Source organism: Triturus cristatus, chromosome 6 (assembly GCF_964204655.1).
Source record: "Triturus cristatus chromosome 6, aTriCri1.1, whole genome shotgun sequence".
NCBI lineage: Eukaryota > Metazoa > Chordata > Amphibia > Caudata > Salamandridae > Triturus > Triturus cristatus.
In genome coordinates this window covers 1,012,626,242-1,012,638,507 of record NC_140589.1, presented here as the reverse complement: position 1 = coordinate 1,012,638,507, position 12,266 = coordinate 1,012,626,242, and positions in this window count along the sequence as shown.

Genomic DNA, 12,266 nt, shown 5'->3' with positions numbered 1-12,266 from the left:
CTCAATGTTGTAATTCAGATGTCCTGAATCCTTTGATTCCAAACTTTCCACCATTGTGCGAATTACACTGTTCCTTATCCAACATTGTCTAGCTGTGGCTACAGTTGTTATTTGCTACCCTAGTCACTTTCATGTGTCTTACTGACCAGTTATCTTTGTTTATGTCACTGACTTAAGAAACCTCTAGTAACTACTTGTGGAACTGGAGTTTTCAATAGTTTGACAAAAGTTCATTGCCTGGCTGTTGGTACCCTTGGGCCAATGACCCACAATGTAAGATGGATAAAATCCATCCAATCAAATATACTAATTCCCAACACCACCTGCAAGGGTGCACAAAGTATTCATGGAGAACAATACTCTTCCTAACTCCAACTGCAAAGACAGGAAGAAAAACCCATTCGTTTTTGCATGCCTTAACACCCACCTAATGCCTTAACACCCACCTAAAAATAAAGATCCAAATGAGTTATCTTAACACCCTTGTATTTATTAGTGAACATAAGTTCCTCTACATAGTAGAGTTGAACCAATTACTTTGATAGAAATCCAGAAATGTATAGTAACCTGTAATGGTGACTCATTATTATGAACCAACTTTGGCAAATAATTAAACTTTTGGAAAACAAGCACACATGATTAAAATAGGAAAATAGTGTAAAGACTCACTCCATCATCTTGGTGCCAGTCATTTAAAGCAGTTGCATCTGACGTGAACAGGAACTTTACTCACAAGTGAGACTGCAGCTTTATGAAAGAATATCAATGCTTTTTCACTTGACTTGTGAGGGGATTCCTAGTAATGACTAGTGGAAATGCAGCTACATGAAAGAATATCAATGCTTTTTCACTTGACTTGTGAGGGGATGCCTAGTAACGACTAGTGGAACTGCATCTACATGAAAAAATATCAATGCTTTTGCATTCTACTCAAGAGTGAGCTCTAGTAATGCCTTGGGGAACTGCAGCCCTTGGGAAGAATTTTGAAGATTTCGCATCTAGTGATGACTTAAGGAATTGCAGGTTTGTGAATATATATATATATATTTATATATATATATATATATATATATATATATATATATATATATATATATATATATATATATATATTCCAAAACACCATGCCCTCAGGCAAGGCAGCACTCGAGCAGCACCGCAATCCAGCGGGTAGAAGACACATCAGCATACCAGTGTCAGCTTGTCAGTCGTTCTTCGCCTGACGCGTTTCTGAGCCGTTCGCTCGTCATCAGAGGCTCGACTGTTCTTGGCGCTTAACACTCCCACTATTTATTCAATTAAAACTCAATTGAGTTTGAAACGCTGCATTGTGGGATACATAGTAAGTGTTAATTCCCTGAATGGGAGCGCCAGCTGAAAAATGAAAAGCCCCGAATGGGCCCCAGAATACTGTGTGTCCATTAATCCCTTGATGCTGCTTCACCTCAGACTTTCATGATTTCAAGTCCGTGACCCCCAAAAAATCGGGGTGGTGCATGCCTCCACGGCAGGGCCGCCGCGTATCAATTCCAAAACACCATGCCCTCAGGCAAGGCAGCACTCGAGCAGCACCGCAATCCAGCGGGTAGAAGACACATCAGCATACCAGTGTCAGCTTGTCAGTCGTTCTTCGCCTGACGCGTTTCTGAGCCGTTCGCTCGTCATCAGAGGCTCGACTGTTCTTGGCGCTTAACACTCCCACTATTTATTCAATTAAAACTCAATTGAGTTTGAAACGCTGCATTGTGGGATACATAGTAAGTGTTAATTCCCTGAATGGGAGCGCCAGCTGAAAAATGAAAAGCCCCGAATGGGCCCCAGAATACTCTGTGTCCATTAATCCCTTGATGCTGCTTCACCTCAGACTTTCATGATTTCAAGTCCGTGACCCCCAAAAAATCGGGGTGGTGCATGCCTCCACGGCAGGGCCGCCGCGTATCAATTCCAAAACACCATGCCCTCAGGCAAGGCAGCACTCGAGCAGCACCGCAATCCAGCGGGTAGAAGACACATCAGCATACCAGTGTCAGCTTGTCAGTCGTTCTTCGCCTGACGCGTTTCTGAGCCGTTCGCTCGTCATCAGAGGCTCGACTGTTCTTGGCGCTTAACACTCCCACTATTTATTCAATTAAAACTCAATTGAGTTTGAAACACTGCATTGTGGGATACATAGTAAGTGTTAATTCCCTGAATGGGAGCGCCAGCTGAAAAATGAAAAGCCCCGAATGGGCCCCAGAATACTGTGTGTCCATTAATCCCTTGATGCTGCTTCACCTCAGACTTTCATGATTTCAAGTCCGTGACCCCCAAAAAATCGGGGTGGTGCATGCCTCCACGGCAGGGCCGCCGCGTATCAATTCCAAAACACCATGCCCTCAGGCAAGGCAGCACTCGAGCAGCACCGCAATCCAGCGGGTAGAAGACACATCAGCATACCAGTGTCAGCTTGTCAGTCGTTCTTCGCCTGACGCGTTTCTGAGCCGTTCGCTCGTCATCAGAGGCTCGACTGTTCTTGGCGCTTAACACTCCCACTATTTATTCAATTAAAACTCAATTGAGTTTGAAACGCTGCATTGTGGGATACATAGTAAGTGTTAATTCCCTGAATGGGAGCGCCAGCTGAAAAATGAAAAGCCCCGAATGGGCCCCAGAATACTGTGTGTCCATTAATCCCTTGATGCTGCTTCACCTCAGACTTTCATGATTTCAAGTCCGTGACCCCCAAAAAATCGGGGTGGTGCATGCCTCCACGGCAGGGCCGCCGCGTATCAATTCCAAAACACCATGCCCTCAGGCAAGGCAGCACTCGAGCAGCACCGCAATCCAGCGGGTAGAAGACACATCAGCATACCAGTGTCAGCTTGTCAGTCGTTCTTCGCCTGACGCGTTTCTGAGCCGTTCGCTCGTCATCAGAGGCTCGACTGTTCTTGGCGCTTAACACTCCCACTATTTATTCAATTAAAACTCAATTGAGTTTGAAACGCTGCATTGTGGGATACATAGTAAGTGTTAATTCCCTGAATGGGAGCGCCAGCTGAAAAATGAAAAGCCCCGAATGGGCCCCAGAATACTGTGTGTCCATTAATCCCTTGATGCTGCTTCACCTCAGACTTTCATGATTTCAAGTCCGTGACCCCCAAAAAATCGGGGTGGTGCATGCCTCCACGGCAGGGCCGCCGCGTATCAATTCCAAAACACCATGCCCTCAGGCAAGGCAGCACTCGAGCAGCACCGCAATCCAGCGGGTAGAAGACACATCAGCATACCAGTGTCAGCTTGTCAGTCGTTCTTCGCCTGACGCGTTTCTGAGCCGTTCGCTCGTCATCAGAGGCTCGACTGTTCTTGGCGCTTAACACTCCCACTATTTATTCAATTAAAACTCAATTGAGTTTGAAACGCTGCATTGTGGGATACATAGTAAGTGTTAATTCCCTGAATGGGAGCGCCAGCTGAAAAATGAAAAGCCCCGAATGGGCCCCAGAATACTGTGTGTCCATTAATCCCTTGATGCTGCTTCACCTCAGACTTTCATGATTTCAAGTCCGTGACCCCCAAAAAATCGGGGTGGTGCATGCCTCCACGGCAGGGCCGCCGCGTATCAATTCCAAAACACCATGCCCTCAGGCAAGGCAGCACTCGAGCAGCACCGCAATTCAGCGGGTAGAAGACACATCAGCATACCAGTGTCAGCTTGTCAGTCGTTCTTCGCCTGACGCGTTTCTGAGCCGTTCGCTCGTCATCAGAGGCTCGACTGTTCTTGGCGCTTAACACTCCCACTATTTATTCAATTAAAACTCAATTGAGTTTAAAACGCTGCATTGTGGGATACATAGTAAGTGTTAATTCCCTGAATGGGAGCGCCAGCTGAAAAATGAAAAGCCCCGAATGGGCCCCAGAATACTGTGTGTCCATTAATCCCTTGATGCTGCTTCACCTCAGACTTTCATGATTTCAAGTCCGTGACCCCCAAAAAATCGGGGTGGTGCATGCCTCCACGGCAGGGCCGCCGCGTATCAATTCCAAAACACCATGCCCTCAGGCAAGGCAGCACTCGAGCAGCACCGCAATCCAGCGGGTAGAAGACACATCAGCATACCAGTGTCAGCTTGTCAGTCGTTCTTCGCCTGACGCGTTTCTGAGCCGTTCGCTCGTCATCAGAGGCTCGACTGTTCTTGGCGCTTAACACTCCCACTATTTATTCAATTAAAACTCAATTGAGTTTAAAACGCTGCATTGTGGGATACATAGTAAGTGTTAATTCCCTGAATGGGAGCGCCAGCTGAAAAATGAAAAGCCCCGAATGGGCCCCAGAATACTGTGTGTCCATTAATCCCTTGATGCTGCTTCACCTCAGACTTTCATGATTTCAAGTCCGTGACCCCCAAAAAATCGGGGTGGTGCATGCCTCCACGGCAGGGCCGCCGCGTATCAATTCCAAAACACCATGCCCTCAGGCAAGGCAGCACTCGAGCAGCACCGCAATCCAGCGGGTAGAAGACACATCAGCATACCAGTGTCAGCTTGTCAGTCGTTCTTCGCCTGACGCGTTTCTGAGCCGTTCGCTCGTCATCAGAGGCTCGACTGTTCTTGGCGCTTAACACTCCCACTATTTATTCAATTAAAACTCAATTGAGTTTGAAACGCTGCATTGTGGGATACATAGTAAGTGTTAATTCCCTGAATGGGAGCGCCAGCTGAAAAATGAAAAGCCCCGAATGGGCCCCAGAATACTCTGTGTCCATTAATCCCTTGATGCTGCTTCACCTCAGACTTTCATGATTTCAAGTCCGTGACCCCCAAAAAATCGGGGTGGTGCATGCCTCCACGGCAGGGCCGCCGCGTATCAATTCCAAAACACCATGCCCTCAGGCAAGGCAGCACTCGAGCAGCACCGCAATCCAGCGGGTAGAAGACACATCAGCATACCAGTGTCAGCTTGTCAGTCGTTCTTCGCCTGACGCGTTTCTGAGCCGTTCGCTCGTCATCAGAGGCTCGACTGTTCTTGGCGCTTAACACTCCCACTATTTATTCAATTAAAACTCAATTGAGTTTGAAACACTGCATTGTGGGATACATAGTAAGTGTTAATTCCCTGAATGGGAGCGCCAGCTGAAAAATGAAAAGCCCCGAATGGGCCCCAGAATACTGTGTGTCCATTAATCCCTTGATGCTGCTTCACCTCAGACTTTCATGATTTCAAGTCCGTGACCCCCAAAAAATCGGGGTGGTGCATGCCTCCACGGCAGGGCCGCCGCGTATCAATTCCAAAACACCATGCCCTCAGGCAAGGCAGCACTCGAGCAGCACCGCAATCCAGCGGGTAGACGACACATCAGCATACCAGTGTCAGCTTGTCAGTCGTTCTTCGCCTGACGCGTTTCTGAGCCGTTCGCTCGTCATCAGAGACTCACTCCATCATCTTGGTGCCAGTCATTTAAAGCAGTTGCATCTGACGTGAACAGGAACTTTACTCACAAGTGAGACTGCAGCTTTATGAAAGAATATCAATGCTTTTTCACTTGACTTGTGAGGGGATTCCTAGTAATGACTAGTGGAAATGCAGCTACATGAAAGAATATCAATGCTTTTTCACTTGACTTGTGAGGGGATGCCTAGTAACGACTAGTGGAACTGCATCTACATGAAAAAATATCAATGCTTTTGCATTCTACTCAAGAGTGAGCTCTAGTAATGCCTTGGGGAACTGCAGCTCTGGGGAAGAATTTTGAAGATTTCGCATCTAGTGATGACTTAAGGAATTGCAGGTTTGTGAATATATATATATATATATATATATATATATATATATATATATATATATAGTCACCCCAAAGATATTGCCTTCACTCGGTAAAACATGTTAAAAATTGGCTTACACTTGATTGGCATTTTTTGTACTTATAAGTCCCTTGTAAAATTGTATAATATATATCCAGGGCCTATAAATTAAATGCTACTAGTGGACCTTCAGCACTTGTTGTGCCACCCACTTAAGTAGCCCCTTAAAACATGTCCCAGCTCTGCCACTGCTGCCTAACTGCAGGTTTAAACTGTCAAGCTGACTTGGCATAATAACCGCCTTGCCAAACCTTAACCCCTTTCTATTACATATAAGTCACCCCTATGTGAGGTCCTTGATCTCTACACGGCGAGCACGGGACAGGAGGTCCAGGCGGAGCACCACCCTTGGAGTAAGTGTGACTACCGGTGGTCTCCTCCTCTTACTCGCCAGTTTAAACATTGCTAATGTAAAACTCGATTAACTGGAGTAAGTTACTGAGTGGGTCCCTCTCTCTGCAAACAACTGGTTCTGGGGACTCAAAACTCGGGGTATTGAGGGATTTTAAGACACTGGGAGCTAAAAGGTCCTGATGAATGCTGTTGTGACATGTAATTGTGGGCACGTGTCAAGCAGTATATACATGTTGACAACCTGGCAGTAAGGAGGGGTGAAGGAACTCCTAATACTTTCCTGTCACCACCTTTCTTCGTGTTTGTAATCCTAGTAAGTGGATCTAGGAATAAATTGTTTACTAAAGATACCGCTAAACTAGTTTTAACATTCACTGCACTTTTTCTTTCAGTGAGCCCAGGATCCATTACCTATATTATTTTATATATATATTATTTTTTAAACATAATTTTATTGATTTTGTTTGCATAAACAGTACAAACGAATATGGCTTTGTGATACATTACAGAAGTCATTCCATAATACACAATTGGTCTTCTGTTAACATAGCCAGTATCATACACATGTTTCCATTATACTTGTTATAATCAATCCATTTTTGCATGAGCAATTAATTCCATTCCTATAAGTGTTTGCCTATACACATTCGTAATTACTTCTGTAATAAGCAATCCAGCCTGAAACATGAGAAAACGTCCCCAACTCCCCGTTATTCCACCCCCCACCCGCCTGACTGGCTCACTCCCCCATTCTACGCCTTAGGGTTCGGTTGTACAGATTCCCGTTGCAATGCCACTACTGAACTAAGCTACTCATTAAGCAGTTGCTCAATAAAGAGTGTTGTATAGGGGGCTAGCACTGCATGGACCCAGCAATTTATGGAGGAGAAGGCGGCACCCACTACGGCCCAGAGGATTCCACCACATGTTTAGCCTTCAGTGTTTCCATCATCTGGTCCCACTCCATGAAAATGGGGATTTTGCGTACCCCCCGTAATTCCTCCCTTCTTATGATGGCACTTTCCGCTCCTCCCCATCGGACCATCTCTGTGTGCCAAGTGTGTAACGGATAGGAAAAAGCTGATTTCCACCTCATTGTGATGGCATGTTTCGCTATGAGGATAGCCATATCTGCAAATTTGTACTGTATTCTTTGACTTTTCGGACTGGAAAGTAGTCCTAGTAAGCAGCTATCTGCCTTGTCCCATACTGAGCTGCCGGTCGTGTCCTGGATTACATCCCCTATCATTGACCAGAATCCCCTCAATCTTGGGCATTCCCATAGCATGTGGAGTATATCAGCATCCATTGTCTTACACCTAGGTCAGCAGACCTGTGCATCTGGATATATACAGTTGAGGCGGTGTGGGGTAAGGTATGCCCAATATAAAATCTGGATATATACAGTTGAGGCGGTGTGGGGTAAGGTATGCCCTATATAAAATCATGTATAGAATATATTTAAACTTAGTATTCCGGGACACTTTTTTAGGGAACTCTAGGGCATGCGCCCATTCTTTATCTGGTATATCTCTGCCGAGATCCTTCACCCATTTTTCCCGTAGGGGCACCAGAGAGGTCCCAACATGTGTTCTAGCTCCTCTGTTCAACCAGCGGGTTAGATGACGTCCCTCACCCATAAAATAAACTGCATGCACCAGTCCATGTGTAGAGGGTTCGTTCCCGTTCGGGGTCCAATATTTCTTAATATAATGAACTATAGTAGCGTGTACCATAAATAGTGTATTGGGAACACCCTGACTATGGATGAAATTATCGTGATCCGCTATCATGCCATCCACAAATAGGGCACCTACTGTCGTCACTCCCTCCTGTGCCCATTGTAAAATCCTGCGTCTTGTTATTAGTCCTCTTTGGTGGGTATTCCAAGCAGTGGAACATTAGGTGAATAAGAGGCAGATTGTTTGGTATATTGTAATGCCCGTCCCCATGTAGGAGGGCTGTTTTGAGCAAAGAGGGAGTTTCTGGTGGTAGATTGGAGCCAGGCAATAGTAATGTTTGCAGCGTTCCTTGGTCTACTTTTTGTGTGGTGTATCCAATTTCATTTAGATGGCATCCTGCTAGCCAATAAGACAACCATTGCAGTTGGCTAGCCATGCAATACGCTCGGAAATCAGGAGCTCCAAGTCCCCGCTCCTCTGGCTTCAGTTGTAGTTTTGTCAGACTCACCCTCCTGCATCCTTTACCCCATATCAACTCCATGAGGAGGGTGTCCAGTGTCCGAAAGACACTGGCTGGGATCAGAATCGGTATGTTAGTAAAGTAATATAACAGTCGTGGGAGTAACACCATCTTAGAGATGGCTATTCTACCCATGACCGAAAGAGGCAATGATGTCCAGAAGGAGACCTGGGCACGTTGTGATCTAATTGCTTTCAGTAAGTTCCCCTCCAGTAGGTCCTGAGGTGTTCTATATATTTGTATACCCAAATACATGAAGGTTTGTGATTCTACCATCAAGTCTACTTGACCGAAGTGGACGGGATCTGGATCTTCTCTATATTGCATAAAGAATGCATGTGACTTTGTAGCATTGATTGCCTGCCCTGAAACATACTCAAATTGCTAGACTATGGTAGGAATGGGATTCAGATCTACGGTTAGGCCTTTAATATATAGAATAAGATCATCAGCATATGCCGAAACTATATGTGTTGTCCCCCCTACTGGGATCCCTTTGTTTACAGCGTCCTTCTGAAGTTTGATTAGTAGAGGTTCTAATGCCAGTACAAATAATATCGGAGACAGGGGACAGCCTTGCCTTGTACCTCTTGCCACCGAATAGGGGCGAGAAATGTGGGATCCAGTACGGACCCGGGCAGTAGGTGCAGTGTATAGCAGTTTGGCCTATTTCATATAAGCAGGAGGTATGCTGAATTTTTCTGTGATTGCGAACATATAGTCCCAATGCAGTGTATCAAACACCTGCTGGAGGTCAAGGGAGATACAGCCAGTCTCAAAGGAGATCTTGGCAGCGGCCTCCATAACACAGTGCAGACACCTTATGTTCATTGATGTATTGCGACCCAGGACAAAGCCACATTGATCCGTATGTATGAGTTTTGGAAGATAGGGGAGAAGCTGACAGGACAGGATTTTGCATAATATCTTTTATTCGGTAGATAATAGGGAAAGAGGGCGATAACCTGACATGTCACGTGGATCTCTATTTGGCTTGGGAAGTGATATGACTAGTGCCTTCATGGTAGTTAATGGAAGGGAGTAAAATTCCGCTGGTAAGCTGTCTAGTCTAGGGGTCTTATTATGTGGGAGTTCCCTGATGGCCTCTTTAACTTTGGCCGTTGGATTGGATCATCAAATTCCTCCTTTGTGTTTTCTGATAATTTAGGGTATGTCAAGCCCTCCAGGAACGTTTCAATATGTTCTGGCAGTGCATTAATTGGGGCGCTGTACAACGTCTCATAGTAGTTACTGAATGCAGTATTGATTTCTGCCAGGGTATGCACAATCGTGCCATGCCACTTCCGGTATTGATATGGGGAGGGGGTATCCCAAAGCAGACGGGCCATTAGAGTGCCCGATTTATCTGCTTCAGCTTGTGTACGTTGCGTGTATGCTCGGTAATCAATGAAACAAAGGTCCTCGAGGAGTTCAGCATGTCTAATCCTCCCCTCTTGCAATTGTGTTGGATTGGAGGGATTGGTACTCGCTTCCCGTTCCAGCTCCTGTAGGGAGTCTTCGAGTGCCGTAAGAGCCTTATTGATTTCCTGTCGGGCCTCCACTGTCGCTCCTGTAGACACCCCTCTTATCACAGATTTAAATGCATCCCACTCTACCAGGCGAGAAGAGGCTGAGTTCGAATTTCAGTAAAGTCATTAGTAATAGTCGTATCTAATTTGTCTCGGAAGACCGTATCTTCCAACATCTGTGGCCATAGTCTCCAAGTAGGGACCAGGGTGGGTTGGTTCCCTCCCCCATCGTAGGAGAATTTGAAGTGGATTGCGATCCAATAAAGTTTTATCCAGGTATGTAGTTTGGGACACATGAGGTGTGATGGATGAGGCACAGAATATTCTATCTAGTCGGGTGTGTAGTTGGTGGGTTGGAGAGTAGAAAGTATTTGCGATTTGTAGAATTTTGGAGACGCCACACATCTTTAATCGCCCACCCTTCTGCCCAAGACCTCAAGAACTCTGTGTGTCTGATGGAGGCAGCTCCTCGAACCGGTGGATGGGAGCGGTCAAGGTGTAAATCAAGAGTGGAGTTATAGTCCCCTCCCAGTGCCCATGTAATATCAGCCCAGTCCGCTAATATTGTGTTCAGGTTGGTAAGGAATTTATCCTGCTCGTAATTCGGAGTGTAAACGCTACCTATAACTATATGTGCCCCGTCCAATGTCCCATGTACTACCGTGTATCTTCCCTGAGCATCTATACGCTGTTCTATGTGCACGAACGGCACCCCGTGCCTTACCCATATGAGTGTCCCTCTCGCGAATGCAGAGTATGATGTAGTGAATATCTGCCCTCTCCATTTCTTATGTAGTTTGATTACCTCAGAGTCAGTAAGATGGGTTTCCTGGAGAAAGGCTATCTGTATTTTCCATCTGTTTAATTGGGCATGGATTCGATGGCGTTTGTGCACTGAGGCCATCCCCCTAACATTCCATGTTAATACTTTATATTTGCCCAACACAGCCATAAGTGTATTTGTCTATTCATATTGTAACAGCCCCGGTATGTACAACGTAGATCCTGTGTGTCACAACTTTGAGTGAGCCATATCCCCAGAACAAACAACTGACCTAAAACTCCCAATACTAGGACAAGCACTAAAACTTTGCTGATCCAAACATTAATCAAAACAATTTGAAAGTTCAATCGGTTATCTAATGCAGTGACTGCAGGGGGGGGTGGTTCCTATTCGGAGCATAGTACCTACATTCAAGATGAAGCTCCTCACCTGTCAGGACCCTTATTGCATGTGGAAAAATGTGGGACACCAGGGGGTAGAAAAACAATTCAAAATACGTGTCCAACATCTTACTTTCCTCCATCATGGACTCTTGTTAAGTTGCACTAGGTGCCACCATCCGATTCTGGAAAGTATCAGCCAAATAGTGTCTGCACTATTTGCGGGGTGATCGATCGAAACAGCGGATCATTACTGTCAGAATCAGAATGTATCATATTATCGTCCGATTGTTCCAAAGAGGATGGCGGATTAGTGTCTCTTATGGCAGCCGCTGCAGCTAATGCGATTCCTGACCCAACAAGGCCTGCTCCTGGGATGGGTTCCTCGCTGCAACCCTGCGGGACGATTTGGTCCATCGTGTTCTCTGTCCTGATGGCCAGTGATGGGTTTGTTGTGTCCTTTGATCTAGATTGGCCAGAGCTCGGGGAGAAAGGGTGATTTCCAGCCAATCGTTTGCTGCCTCCGGGCTCTCAAATAAGTGGGACTTTTGTTCATGTAGTATTTTCAAACAAGCCGGGAACAGTAGTGCGTACATAAGGTTTAATGCTTGGAGTTTCTTTTTCAAAGGTAGATAGGAAGCCCATTGTCTCTGAACCAGAGCTGTATAGTCTGGGTATAGGGAGATGCAGTGGTTCTCATATTAAATAGGCGCTTTCTCCCTGGCCCTTTGAAGGAGGAGGTCGCGGTCTTTATAATTGAGGACGTGGGCAATCATTGCTCTCAGTTGTGCTCCAGCTGTGGTTGCCCCGGTGGTATCCAATGTACCCTCTCCACACAGAAGAGAGGCGACAGTCCTTCTGGCGCTATCTGGTCTCTCAGCCCCCCTCCATGAATTGTGTCACATTTGGGCCCTCCGAACGTTCCGGCAAACCCAGCACGCGTATAATATTGCATCGGGCCCTACCTTCAGCATCTTCCGTCCTTTCCTGTAGGTCAGCCAGCTGTTTTTTTATTTGGGTTATATGTTCAGAGTGCTCTTTGTGTTGTGGTATTAGTTCCGTCAAAGATTGTTTATTGTTTTTGACTCTGGCAGACAGTTTCTCGTGATCTGCCTTCAGAAGGGCAAAGCCAGTAGACAGGTAGCATATTTGTTGTTCAATAGACTTATGTGAGTAGGG